This window comes from Hyperolius riggenbachi, chromosome 5 (genome assembly GCF_040937935.1).
Source record: "Hyperolius riggenbachi isolate aHypRig1 chromosome 5, aHypRig1.pri, whole genome shotgun sequence".
Taxonomy (NCBI): Eukaryota; Metazoa; Chordata; class Amphibia; order Anura; family Hyperoliidae; genus Hyperolius; species Hyperolius riggenbachi.
In genome coordinates, this window is record NC_090650.1 from 39,981,004 (window position 1) to 39,995,595 (window position 14,592).

At 46.2% G+C, this 14,592-nt stretch overlaps 1 protein-coding gene across 2 annotated transcripts in view; it reads left to right on the forward strand.

Annotated features, from left to right (window-relative positions):
- RUNDC3B (RUN domain containing 3B) overlaps nucleotides 1-14,592 on the forward strand; it is a 237,546-nt gene that overhangs the window by 182,631 nt on the left and 40,323 nt on the right. The window lies entirely within an intron of this gene.

Below are 14,592 nucleotides of genomic sequence, written 5' to 3' on the forward strand. Positions count from 1 at the left end.
CTCCCTAGATTTTTGGCCGAGGCGATCTTGATGGAACGCCCCAGTTGAGTTTAATTTAGCATGTATACTTAGCTTTATACGAATGTGTATCAGACCTAAAGGAGGGACCGGTGAGGAATAGAGGGAATCTGCTTCACAAGAGGGGCCGGTGACATCAATGTATTTTGTTTGCTCACAGAAGTGCATAGCTCCCAACTGTGCCTTTTTTTGGAGGGAAACGGCGCATGGGATGCCCCCGAAGCGGCGCACTGATGCACCGTTTCGGGAGCACCCGATGCGCCATTTTTGTCGCACTGGGTACGACGTTTATAGGGCATCAGGTGTGACGTTAACGTCGCACTGCGCAATGTTTACGGCTGTGCGCACACTGCACTGGGCTGTGCGCGATATGTGGGCGCAAACCACCTAACTCCGTGGTTTGCGCCCACTAGGTCTTAAGGCACATTAACCAGCTTAGCGCTGGTTAGGGAATCAAGGACAAAATGTATAACTTATAGATGATACCCACTGCACCTTTAAATATCGGCGGCCCGCATATAGAATAGCAGTGTTGGCTCCACCCATCCACATACTGTAGAAGCCAGCGAGCTGTCATTCGCTGTCTTCCAATCCAATTGTGTGTCAGGTGACACTGCTGTCCAACTGGACGGCAGGTTGTCACCTGGGTATGCTTCACTGTCTGCTGCACAAAGACGTTCTTCGGGCGCCGCATGACTGAATGGTTGCTGCTGGGAGTTCTCCTCCATGATTGGGGGAATCGATACCTAGATTCAATGTAATGTTTTTCAACATCATTTTATGTATGTTCCGGCCCCCCAGCAGTCTGAAGTACGTCGACCCGGCCCTTGACCGAAAAAGTTGTTTTCGAATGTTAATATGAAAACAAAACTAAAGATGGTAAAAAGGACCAGTTGGTTTAAATGATAAAACTACGTCTTTTGTTTATAAATTCTTAGTGGTAGGCGTGATTAAGGGTGATTAAGGGTGTGGTGGAGGCGTGCCTGGAGGAGTGGCAGGGGTGTGTCTTACAGGCGTCCCTCCTTCTGACCTCAGAAAGTTGGGAAGTATGGATGTGTAACCCCTATAGTGGCTACTTACAGCACAGTTCACTCCCATTAGCAACCCACTGCCTCACTAAGAACATCTACAGGTGCAGTTACCGTTAAACTATGTCCCTTTGTGGAAGTTTCAGTTACTTCCTCCCTGGAAAAATACAGAAAAATAATAAAGTAAAGAAGTTAAGTTTGTTCCAGTTAGTCAGGCTGGAAACAAAACCAGGCCAGTTTATGAAGCTCTGGGGAATCATTAGTAGCAGCGGTAAAGAGTTGAGAAACGAGGCCTCTTATTACTGCAGAAGATTTGTGTTGCCGGGGCTTACTTGTTGTACTCGCTTCACCCCAGTAAATTCAAAGCAATGACTGTCGCTGGGAAGCAGAGGAGAGGCAGCGCAAGTGATGGAGTCCCTCTAGGAGACGGTAGTCCACGTTGCAGCGAAGGGTGTTAGGACAGAACTGGTAGGAGGTGCCCAAAGAGTATCTTAGCTTAAAATTATAAGGTATAGAAATAATTCTTACCTCTACAAATGAACAAACCATATAGGTAGAAATAATTTTAACAATGCACAAAAAGACAACGCGTTTCACGGGTACTGGCCCGCTTCCTCAGGTCAATATAAAGAGCTTAAAGGAATACTATCGATTGAAACAACTTTTTTTTTAAATACTCTATATTAGGCCCGGTTCACACTTGCGGTGGCCCTCCGGAATCGCCGTGCCGGAGCCGCACCGCTTGCAGAACGGACGGAATGGACGCACGGCATAGCAATGAAAGCCTATGCGTCCGTTCACATGCGTCCGTTCTGCCAAACCGGAGCCGGACCGGATCCGGGCCGGATCCGGACTCCGGCCTCCGTTCCAACATGCGCTATTTTTTCATCCGGCTCCTCCGGCAGCCGTATCCGGGGTGGAGCCGGACTGCACCATCCGGCCAATACAAACCAATGGGAACCGGAGAGCGCACAACACACTGGCTGAGAAATCCGGATGTTCTACCCCACTTCCTATGGGGATTGTTGCGGCGATATTGGATGGGGATACATGGGCAAGCATTTTGGAGTGGAGCAGCACAGCTGGATCCGGATCCGGAGATGTTGGCAGCATGTCGGAGGTGGAGGTGAGTGCTAAACAGCAGAGGGCCTGATTCCACAGGTCCCCCTTCTGCTGACCTCCCAGACCCCAACTTTTTTTTTGTTTTTAACGAACTTTTGCCAAACGGATCCGGATCGCATCCTGATGGACACCTGATGCAACCTGACCGGATCCGGATCGGATCCGGATCAGAACCGTACGGTTCCGATCCGGTCCGGATCCGGTCAGGTCATCCGGTCCGTTTGGCAAACAACCGCTAATGTGAACCGGGCCTAAGTGTACACATTACCACTAGTGCTAGGGGCACTTTATTTATTCACCCAGGTCTCCCTCCCTCTATTTCTGCTTAAAAATTCATTTCTCACACAGCTCGCAAATATATTTCACTGTGTCACTCACAGCATGCAGGAGACATGAGGATAAACCGGCTGATCTGAGGTGGTAACAGGTAACTAAATGAGCTGTAATATTGCTGGAATATAACTAGCTATAACACTAGTCTGTGTTTACACTCAGACTGGTTGCCTGGCTGCCTGCTTGTGGTGATTTACTCCAGACTGCATCCACTTTACAAGCTGCTGAGGGGCAGACCACTGTTTACAATTAGCATTATTAGTATCTTTATCAGTCAAGAGAAGCAAAGATAATTATTGGCCTCAATTCACTAACGTTAACTCCTGTCTTTAATAACTCTTCTGAGCTGTTTTACAGTTATCACAATTATATCACCATGGTGATAACTGTAAAACAGCTCAGAAGAGTTACTAAAGACAGGAGTTAAGCTTAGTGAATTGAGGCCAATAAACACACATTGCTAGAGTCTTTAACCCCTTACCACCATATCAATAAGATTCTTTCAGCAAGGTGATAATTAAACTATAAATTGAGGAGTTGATAGCAACTCCCCTGTGCAGAGACATGGTCTAGCCCTCTGGGAGCGGTCAGTATTTAGATACATTTTGTAACCAAAACTGACTGAGGATTTTACAGCTGAGAGAAACAGCTGTGTGAGGAATCAAATTGCTCCTAGTACTTGTCCTAATGTGTGCTACAACATACAGCATTTAAAAATAAATGCATACATCGATAGTATTCCTTTAAGTCAGTAGAAAAGAGGCACCCACACCCGAGACTGCTACTGAGTTAAGGTGGCCATACACTGGTCGATTTGCCATCAGATCGACCAACAGATAGATCCCTCTCTGATCGAATCTGATCAGAGAGGGATCGTATGGCTGCCTTTACTGCAGATTGTGAATCGATTTCAGCATTAAACCGATCACAATCTGTGGAGCCGCTGCTGCCCCCCTCTTGCCCCGCATACATTACTTGTTTCGCCAGCGCGAGTCCCCCGGTCTCCGCTGTCTCTTCTCCGCTCTGGGCTCCAGCTTCACTGTACTTCCTGTCCAGGGAAGGTTAAACAGTAGAGGGTGCTCTACTGTTTAAACTTCCTGCTGGGACAGGAAGAAGTGAAGCCTACCGGACTCCCAGCGTGGAGAAGAAGCAGAGGTGACAGCGGGGACACGCGCCGGCGAAACAGGTAATGTATTAACACTAGCGTTGGTCGTCGGGCACTCGAACGCCGCTATCGACGCACTCCCAACCCGCCGGCGATCAAGCGAAATCTTCCGCACAGACAGGAATGATGGGAATCGACGGGAACGATCGATTTCGGACGGAAATCGTTCGTTTGGTCAGCGTTTACGCAACGATTTCACAGCCGATTCGATCACCGTGATCAAATTGACTGTATATCGGCGGGAAAATTAGTAAGTGTATGGGCCCCTTTAGGCACTTTATATTGACCTGAGGAAGCGGGCCAGTACCCGTGAAACGCGTTGTCTTTTCGTGCATCATTTAAATTATTTCTAGCTATATGGTTTGTTCATTTATAGTGGTAAGAATTAATTATTTATATATCTTCTCATTTTAAGCTAAAATACTCTTTGGGCGCCTCCAACCAGTTGTGTCCTAGTCCATTGCTAGGAGAGCGACCAGCCAGCACCTGCTTAGCGGATCTGGAATACCGAACGGTAACAGTAAATTTCCCATAGGCTCTGTCGGTGGTTGCAGTAGTGCAGCCCACCCTTGTGAGTATATTGTACGACTCTACTCTTATTTCATTTCTTAATGAAACTACACCATTGAGCTCCTGGTCCCTCTCATTTCAGAACCTTGGCGGTTGGTTGGAGGCACAACCACCAGGAATCATCCCCTACCGCAAAGGGTGTAAGACTGGAGTGCTAACAGGGATGGATTTCTGAAAAGGTCACAAAGGCCCTGGCTTTGGGCGGCAGCTGGCCAAGGGGCGGCTGGGTATGGAAGAGGGATTGCTGCATATGGGAGAAGAGGCTGCAAATGGAATATGGAAGCTTCTTATAAGGAGCAACATATGGGACATCAGGGAGCTTCAGCTGCTCAGGGGATCTGTATATAACTGATGGGGCTGCTGTACATGAAGGTTAGACATGGAAGAGGGGGCTGCACAAGGATTAGGAGAGGATGCTGCACATGGGAGGAGTGCATGAAAAACTATAAATCTGGCCTTGAGTGCGCAGCGGCTCTGACAACCGTGCTAGAACGGAAAAATGCTAATTAAAGCCGTCTCCAAAACCATTAGCATTATGTCTGTACGGATCAAAGAGAAGAACGATGATTCCCTCCTGTTAAAATATTGATCAGAGTTCATTTTCCACCAAGTAATACTGGGCAGAATAACCATAAAAGATTTGCTGAAAGTGGAGCCGCCATTCTGCTCCAGGGGGCATCAGCAGGTCACCACGGAACTTGTTTAATCGAAATCTGTACTGAACTTATTACAACCTCTGTTCCAAAGTTATAAAAAAAAATGAGACACTCTAAAATATACATAAGTACGGAATGGGATGATTTGCAAATCAGTAAACTGCTTAAACCGTGCATTTTATGGATTATAGTACAAAGACCGCATATATTAAGTGTTATTGCTGTTCAAAAGAATTTAGAACACCAAAGAGACTGAGCCTCTTACAAACAAGATTTATCCGCAACACCTGTAAATAGGTGCGCTAGGGTTACTATGATTCATAGCCAAGCAAAGAGAAAGAAATCCAGGAACAAGCACCACTCACTATGTTCAAAATATATACACTGATCTTTATTAAGCAATAATCAATCACAAATTATTGTGCACCCAAAGGACAGCCAAATAATTAAAAACACATAAAACGTCCTATAAAACTCCAAGTCATTATATCCGTTTGCAAAACTAATCATTCCATACACAATAGTATGTAATATCAACACTGGGGGCTCAGAAAAGTGCCAGCAGGTTGTATGAACCCGGGTTCAGTATTATGTAAAGTGCAGAAAGTATGTGCAAAAAGTGCTGTTACATATATCATCAATTACAGTGCTTCATTAAAAAATCTACTACCTGAAATATGACAAACGATACGCAAAGTGCTTGAATAGCGCAATCACAAACAATCCTAATTAAAGAGAAACTCCAACCTAGAATTGAACTTTATCCCAATCAGTAGCTGATACCCCCTTTTACATGAGAAATATAATGATTTTCACAAACAGACCATCAGGGGGCGCTGTATGACTGATTTTGTGCTGAAACCCCTCCCACAAGAAGCTCTGAGTACCGCGGTACTCTGGGCAAACTGCCACAATGTAACAAGGTTCACAGACAGGAATGAGCTGTTTACAGCTGTCTCTGAGGCCTGGTGCACACCAAAAACCGCTAGCAGATCCGCAAAATGCTAGCAGATTTTGAAACGCTTTTTCTTATTTTTCTGCAGCGTTTCAGCTAGCGTTTTGCGGTTTTGTGTAGCGGTTTTGGTGTAGTAGATTTCATGTATTGTTACAGTAAAGCTGTTACTGAACAGCTACTGTAACAAAAAACGCCTGGCAAACCGCTCTGAAGTGCCGTTTTTCAGAGCGGTTTGCGTTTTTCCTATACTTAACATTGAGGCAGAAACGCATCCGCAATCCAAAATCTGCTGCAGCCCGGGAGTATGTGTTTCTGCAAAACGCCACCCGCTCTGGTGTGCACCACCCCATTGAAATGCATTACCCTAGCAGATCCGCACCCGCAAGCAGATCGCAAACCGCAGCGGAAACGCTCCGGTGTGCACTAGGCCTAACAGCCAAAACAGCTAGGAGCAGCTACATAACCTGCCCACAGTAAAAATGTCACCATGTAATACATGTCAGAATGTGAATCTGGGAGAGGAACGATTTTACAATGAGCAAACACTGACTAAATCATTTATCCATAATTATGGTAAAAAATGAAGCACTTTTTTTTTACTACATTATTTTCACTGGAATTCCTCTTTAAGAGCAGTTAGCATGTGAATAATACCTTACTAAATACAGTGAAGCAGCCCAGAGATAAATTGCACAGTAAAGAAATACTTAGCCGGGTGCAAATAGGTGCTGCAGGCAACAGGTGTGGCAAGGAGAGACAGAGGATCCCCACTAAACGACCCCACTAGTTCCGCGAGCGTCACCCCGCTTTTTCAAGGAGAGGAGAGTCCATTTGATATTACATACTATTGTGTATGGAATGATTATTTTTGCAGACTGAGCATCTTAGATGTAAAGGTCTAAAAGGGTAAAGGGTACACCACTACAATGGAAAAATCTTATAATGATTTAAAAATAAATGTTCCTTAACCTTTTAGCAGTTTCAAACTACATAATTTGCTTGAAAATTGCTCTGCATCTTGACCTCTGCCTGCTAATCTCCTTTGGCTGCCAAGTGCAAGCATGCAGAGCAGGCGGCAGGGAGCGGTTATTGTGACCTGTCCCAGACGGCTGAATCGTTTTTTTCTCTTTCTCCACTGCTGTCTCTGAACTTCCAACATGTCTTCTGGGTCCTGATCACACAATATGACCATGAGATGGTGTCAGGGTTAGAGCGTCACTCAGTGGTGGAAGAGGGATGGTGAAAGAGACTCTTCCACCACTGAGGGACACTGTAACACTGACATCATCCCCATGTCATATCATGTGATCGGGACCCAGAAGACATGTCGGGAGTACATTTTCGCCATTGGTGGAGGAGAGAAGAAGCCGATCCAGCCGTCTGGACAGGTAACCATAAAAGCTCCCTGCTGCCCGCTATCACATAGCCTGCCAGGCTGGGGGTGGCACACTTCCCCAGTGGCAGGAAAAATTCGACCCTGCAGTCAAGTAAAATTTTACTTAATTTGGCTGCTAAAAGGTTAAAGTAATCCCAAGGTGAACCTATTCACAAAAAATCAGATACTTACCTAAGACTTATACTCCTGGTCCTCCTGCAGACTGCCGGTGCTGCCTGGGCCTCTTGATGTACGAGCACGGCAGCCTCTGTGCAGTACCACGGAGCCGCTCATGCATGCGTTTACTGTGCAGGCATGGCTAAACTCGTGCAGGCAGTACAGGTGTGATTGTGCATGAAGACATGCACAATCTGCTGGGACACGTAACATATCCAACAGGCTCTTGTAAGATATGTTCTAGGGGGTCTGCGGCTGCGCGTGGCAGTGGTGGGGCCAGGAGGATTTGGGTAGCATCTCCAAGATTCAAAGGCTTCACTCTTCTTAACCTCCTTAGCGGTAACCCCGTGCTGGACACGGGGTAAGCCGCCGGAGGGTGCCGCTCAGGCCCTGCTGGGCCGATTTTCATAATTTTTTTTTTGCTGGACGCAGCTAGCACTTTGCTAGCTGCGCCAGCACTCTGATCGCCGCCGGCCCCCGCCCGATCGCCGCTATCTGCTGCGGCGCACGGCCCCCCCCCAGACCCCAGCGCTGCCTGGCCAATCAGTGCCAGGCAGCGCCGAGGGGTGGCCCGGGACTCCCAATGACGTCCCGACGTCAGTGACGTCGGTGACGTCATCCCGCCCCGTCGCCATGGCGACGGGGAAGCCCTCCAGGAAATCCCGTTCTATGAACGGGATTTCCTGATCGGAGATCGCCGAAGGCGATCGAAGCGGGCGGGGGGATGCCGCTCAGCAGCGGCTATCATGTAGCGAGCCCAGGGCTCGCTACATGATTTAAAAAAAAAAACAAACAAAAAAAAAAAACATTGCTGCGCTGCCCCCTGGCGGGATTTTTCATACCGCCAAGGGGGTTAAAGTGGATCCAAGATAAACTTTTACTCATTGCATAATTGTGATCCTTTGAGATATATATATATATATATATAATCGTTTTTTTTGTTTGTTTGTTTGAATACTCTAATTCCTTATAAACTAAACAAACCTTGCCCACAGCTTCTCCAGTGCCTTGGCACTTTGACCCATGTAACAAAGGCTTATGGTAGCTCAGTCTGAGCAGGAGGAGGTGTTACTAGCCAGAGATTTCAGAGCCAGAGGGAAGGAGGAAGGAGGAGAGGGGAGTGAAGTTTGCACAGGCTGAGAGCTGGAGATGCAGAGCAGCTTGCCTGTGTAATGAAGACATGCAGAACATGGCTGCTCTCATTGTATCACAGGAAGAAATGCTCATATACTGTTGAAGCTGTTTGCAGCTAGATTTGCTGTGTAAACTATCTAAACTTTAGATAAGATATATAGACAAGTTACTTGTTATAGTTAGTTTTTAATCTCGGATCTGCTTTAAGTAAGCATCTTTTTATATATATATATATATATATATATATATATATATATATATATATATATATATATATATTTTAACTCGGGTACATATTAACAGAATTTCACCATCTTCAGTAAATGTCATTAGAAGATTCAGAGGATGTAGCAATATCACAGTATCAAAGGGAGAATGCCAAAAGCCAATACTGGATGTCTGTGATCTTCATGTGCTTGGGCAACACTGAATGAGAAGCCAACAAAATTCTGTAGACTGAAATCAATGCATCTGCTTAGAAACACAAACCATTACTTGAGTTATCAAAGCATTATCTTTGTCAATGCTTCCACAAAGGCATAAAGTAAGATCTCTGCTAAGAAAGAAAAAACAAAAACACATAAATGATATGGAAGCATTGTCGTCTCCTCTGGGCCTGGGCTTGTTGAAGACAGATGAAAATGATAATCTTTAAAATATTTTAATGAATGAAGGCAATAGCTGTGTCTAACAAACTGGACTCGCAACTGAAAACAGCTCCGTGAAGCAGAGGAAATTAAATTGAAAGTAGCAGTTTACTTACCTGGGGCTTCTTCCAGCCCCCTGAAGTCCTCCTGGCATCTCGTCATCATTCGGCGCTGCTCCGTTCCTCTGTTGTGCCCCTCCAAACGCTGCACGTGGAGCCCCATGCCGTGTACCTCTGACATCGCCTTCCTGTAGGGAGGGAAGAGAAGATTTCTACTGCACATATGCAAAACATGATGGAGGAGGTGCGCGGCCAGCGCTGCACATGCGCAGTGGTGACTCGCTGAGTCACCCTGTTTAAAGAGACTCTGTAACAAAATGTTCAGCCTTATTTCTTCTATCCTATAAGTTCCTATACCTGTTCTAATGTGCTCTGTCTTACGGCAGCCTTTCCTAGTTGCACAGTGGCTGTATTATCTCTGTTGTATAATCTAATTTTCTTTCCTTTGTCAGCTTTGTCGGCTCAGGCAGGAATGTGCTGCTCTGCTGTGATAGGTAGAAGTTATACACACCCTCTCCACGCCCCCTCCAGGCTCTGTATGAGTCAGACTGAGCTTCTCTCAGCCTATCACATGCAGGGGGGCACCAGGGCAATGGAGCATTCCAGAATGACTGCAGGGGACCAGGAGGACTTCAGGGGGCTGGAAGAAGCCCCAGGTAAGTAACTTTCAATTTTGCTTGACATTTCCTTTAAAGACGCACTATGATAGTAGAATGTAGTAAATTATATAGGACTAGTAGACCCAAGCCCATTTAAAACAGTCTCAAGGGCCTGTTTCTCGCCACCGCATGGTACTGCGCGGCGCGCGCGGACATCCGGCCGCCCGCTCACACGCCCACCCTGCTCCCTGGCCCCGTCCTCCTGTCTCTGTGAGGCTGGGTCCGTGCTGCGCACATGCGCAGTAGCAAAAAGCACGGACCAGCTACACAGAGACAACGCACGCAGGGACACGGGTTTTATTATAGAGGATACCCAAAGTCCTTAAAGGGAAAGTACAAGTACCCGGGGCTTCCTCCAGCCCCTGGTAGCCGTCCTGTGCCCTCGCCGCAGCTCCGGTCCCAGCTGGTGGCCTGGGGTCTCCTCTGGTGCCTGTGCGAGAGCCACTCTCAGTTGCGCTCACGTGGTCTGGAGCGTACTGCACAGGAGCAGAAGTACTGAACACACTAGACCGCGTGACCGAGAACGGCTCTCGCGCGGGTGCACCGGAGGGGACCCATGGCCTCCGGCTGGGAGCTGTGGTGAGGGCACAGGACGGCTGCCAGGGGCTGGAGGAAGCCCTGGTTTAGTAGATTTTTTTTTTTCATTTACAGCTTGGATTTGTCCTTTAACCAGTACACTATCCAGTCAAAACAAACACTCCCCCCACCCCCCACACACACCTACCCCCACCCCCGACCCCCACTGCCAATCTGCCCTAACTACGATAATCTTAGGGCGCCGCCATTGCCACTGTTGTAAATTGCGATTATACTGTGAAATTTGGGTGCCCACGTCCCCCGATTACTAGCAGGCACTGGGGGTGCCCACATTTCACAGAATAGCCACAATTTATAATGGCACCTATGGCAGCACCCGTTTCTGCTGGTAGCAGGTGCCCAAATTTCCTCCTCCAGTATATCAGTTACTCTGATTTTCACAGGAAAACTTGTTTTTTGTTCCATTTGCTTTGCATGAATTTCTCTTGCTGCACAAGACACTCTCATTGTACTGCGCTATCTGCTTATGTCCGACCTTTACAGGTTTTCTACATTAACCTGCACTTAATTGAAATAGCTACTTTATTAGCTGGCTTGCTAGTGCTCTCTTTGATCCTTCTATAAAGCTATCGCCTCCTCCCCCATGCACGCAAACATCGCCATCATTCTTGGCCAAGCTCTACGGGGGACCGGCCGACGCAATCCGCCAATAAATGAAAATGTCCCAGAAAAATACTGCTAAGTGTTTGCAATTATGTGGAAGTGATTTATCAAATAATTGCCGTCATGTGTAAGCAAAGCACGGGAGCCTGTGGCTGGCGATATCGCTGAACGTAAAATTACATTTACACCAGATTAATTGGATTGTTCCTGAGACCGCTCACCATGGACAGTAACCATCCTCCCCTTCCCACAATCCCTTGCTTCACGCACAGCTCTGCGCTGTCTGCATCATGACAGAGCTCTGTGCTGTGTGACCACGTTCATTCCACAGGACAACTATTGCAAAAAAGTGCAAAGTTTAAAGGATACTCGAAGTGACATGTGACATGATGAGATAGACATGTGTATGTACAGTGCCTAGCACCAAAATAACTAGGCTGTGTTCCTTTTTTTCTTTCTCTGCCTGAAAGAGTTAAATATCAGGTATGTAAGTGGCTGACTCAGTCCTGACTCAGACAGGAAGTGACAACAGTGTGACCCTCACTGATGAGAAATTCCCCTTTTTATCTCTTTCCTGCTCTCAGAAGCCATTTTCTGTTAGGAAAGCATTTTATAGTTGGAATTTCTTCAGTGAGGGTCACACTGTAGTCACTTCCTGTCTGAGTCAGGACTGAGTCAGCCACTTACATACCTGATATTTAACTCTTTCAGGCAGAGAAAGAAAAAAAGGATCACCGCATAGTTATTTGTGTGCTAGGCACTGTATATACAGTGTATACATGTCTATCTCATCATGTCACATGTCACTTCGGGTATCCTTTAAAATACATACATCGACATGTACATTTGTCTGCGAGTAAAATCAACAATATATTAATTTTTTTCTATGCTGCTATCACTTACAGTGGGTGGCTAGTTAAAATCTGACAGATCTGTCGGAGTCTTGGATTACTCTAACTCCTCCTGGGGGATTCTCAGGGTTTCTTTATTTACAAAAGCACTTACTGAACTGTAGTTAGGGCTCGTTCACACTTATGAGCGTTTCCGTTTTTTAAAAAGCACTGGCGCTTGTGGTTTTCCTATGAGAGTGTTCACATGTTTTTTGACATCGCAAATGCGCTACATGTATCATTTTCTGAGCGCTTTGGTTCAATGGTAGGTATAGGGAAATCACAAAGCGCTTGAAAAAGCGCTTGGTATGGCGATTTTCCGAGCGCTTTAATTAATACATACATTGTATTTATTCATTTCCGGGTCAAAGAGTTCACTTCGTCAGGAAGTGAAAAATTTAATTGTTCAGCAAAAGCGCTTAGAAAAGTGATTTTCGGCTGGGAAAAGTGCTTTAAAAAAGCTCAATAAATCGCTCAGCGCTTGCGATAGCACTGGCGATTTATAATGTGAACAAGGCCTTACTCAGTCCAAATGAGGATACCCATAAGACGTTGGACAAACCCACAATCTTTTAGATCTGTCAGCTTTTTACTACCTACTAGGTGACAAGTAAGTGTAAGTGACAGCAACATAGAAAATAGTAAAATGTAATTGATATTACATTCTTCCCTAGGAGAAATGTGCATTTCATATGTATGTTTTTTTTTAATTTTACAGTTTTTCACAATAGTGGTCCTTTAACATTGTAGCAGATTTTTCCAAATGTGGAGGCATGTAAAATTATCCTGAACACCCCTGTCCAGCTTATCTTTATTTTCAACAAGACTGTGATGCTGATTCTTGTTGCCCACCAATGATGGGCAGGCACTTCTTTGTAGAGTGCAAGAACCTGCCATCCAAACTCCTCCCAACATCCACTGCCAACTCCACCCCCTACCCCACTGACGCCCTTTGGGAGTGGCAGCTCAGAAACTCCTCCCCTCCCAGAAGACTGTATATCTTGAGAGAATCAGCCCGAAGCAACCCAGGGAGTACCACAGATAAAGAGTTTAATTTGTTTAAGTATTTAAATAATTTATACACCCATATGGGGATTAGGCATTAGTTTAATAAAAAAAAATAAAAAAAATAAAAAGACTGGACTGTTGCTCCAAAGTGTTAAGCCTGGATTTACAGGGGAACTAAGATGTCAGCCTCCGTTCTCACTTCAAGTTCTCGTTAAAGGAGTAGTAGACATGTGAAACGGTCTAATCCCTTAAGCAAGGGATCTCTCAATTCAGGTTCTCTTTAAAGTGTACCTGAGATGAAAGACATCTCATGTTCTATACTTACCTGGGGCTTCTGTAGTACTGCACAAGCGCAGAACTCTTCCAGCTGCGGGAGGGCGATGGGGGAGCGTGGTACACACATGAGGTACGTAGCATGTGCGACGGAGCGCAACTCTGCCAGGCTACCGAGCCGAACGGGGAAGGGGGGGAGGGAGGGACAGGAGCCACCGGGGGAGATGGCGAGGGACTGAGTGGCCAGGTAAGTATAGAATCTGGGATGTCTTTTATCTCAGGTTAAATTTAAGACATAAAAGGTAGTTTTTAATAGAAACAAAGAGAAAGTGGACAGCTACTCTTCTTGGTCAAAATCTCAGTCAATTGCAGTAAAATTGTCCATGGTCATTCGTGTCAATCCCATAACTCCAGTAACTGTTTGCCACCCATTTGTCTTGGCTCATCCCTTGAGTCTAAGGCCACCGTTCCCTCTAGCCAAAAAACTGTCCGTTTCAGCATTAGAAAAACAGACGTTTGCACAGATCCCGTGTTGTTTATAGGATCAGTGCACACTTGCCAGTCTGCAGCGGATCTGTTTGATCCAGTGCGGTAATACAAAATTTTAACCTGCACCATTTTTCTCACCAGATGCAGAGGATGCCGACGGAATTGGTGCAATCCTATGAGAATGGACAGGGTCCAATCTCACTAGGCTTTCTGCAGCGTACATTCCTACTATTATACTCGCCTGCCTTCTGGGTCATCTTGGGTCCTCCGCACTGCTGCCACTCTGCTTGGCCCCACTGCACGGGACAATAGGCCAGTTTATGGATCTGAACCAGGGCAGAAGCAGGGTCCCATTGGATTGCAGAAATCCAGTGAGAATTCTTCTTGGTGAGAGGTAGAATTCTGATTGAAGTTCAGGCCCAATGAGAATCCTCCCTGTTGTTGGGCAGGATTCATAGTGCAATTCAATGGCAGCCTGCTTTTGCTGAGACTCCGGTCTATATACCGGCCGAGTGTCCCGTGTAGTGGAGCTGAGCGACATATAAGCAGTGGCGCGGGTACCAAAATGACGTTGGTGATGATGGTAGCAGAACGCATGCAGAATGGATGCACGGTGGTGAGTATTGGGAAATTGTAATGGACATCCCACGAGGTACAGCATGGGGACCTAGCCTAAAGCCTTGTACACATGCTAGTGGACTGTTGCCTGAATCAGTCATTCATGATCTTTTCAGATGACCATTTAGGGATGATTGTTGTACAGACACATAGTTCAGCTGTCTACTGGGAAGACTACCCTGAAGGGCAAGGGGAGGCAACCTGCAGCAGCAACTG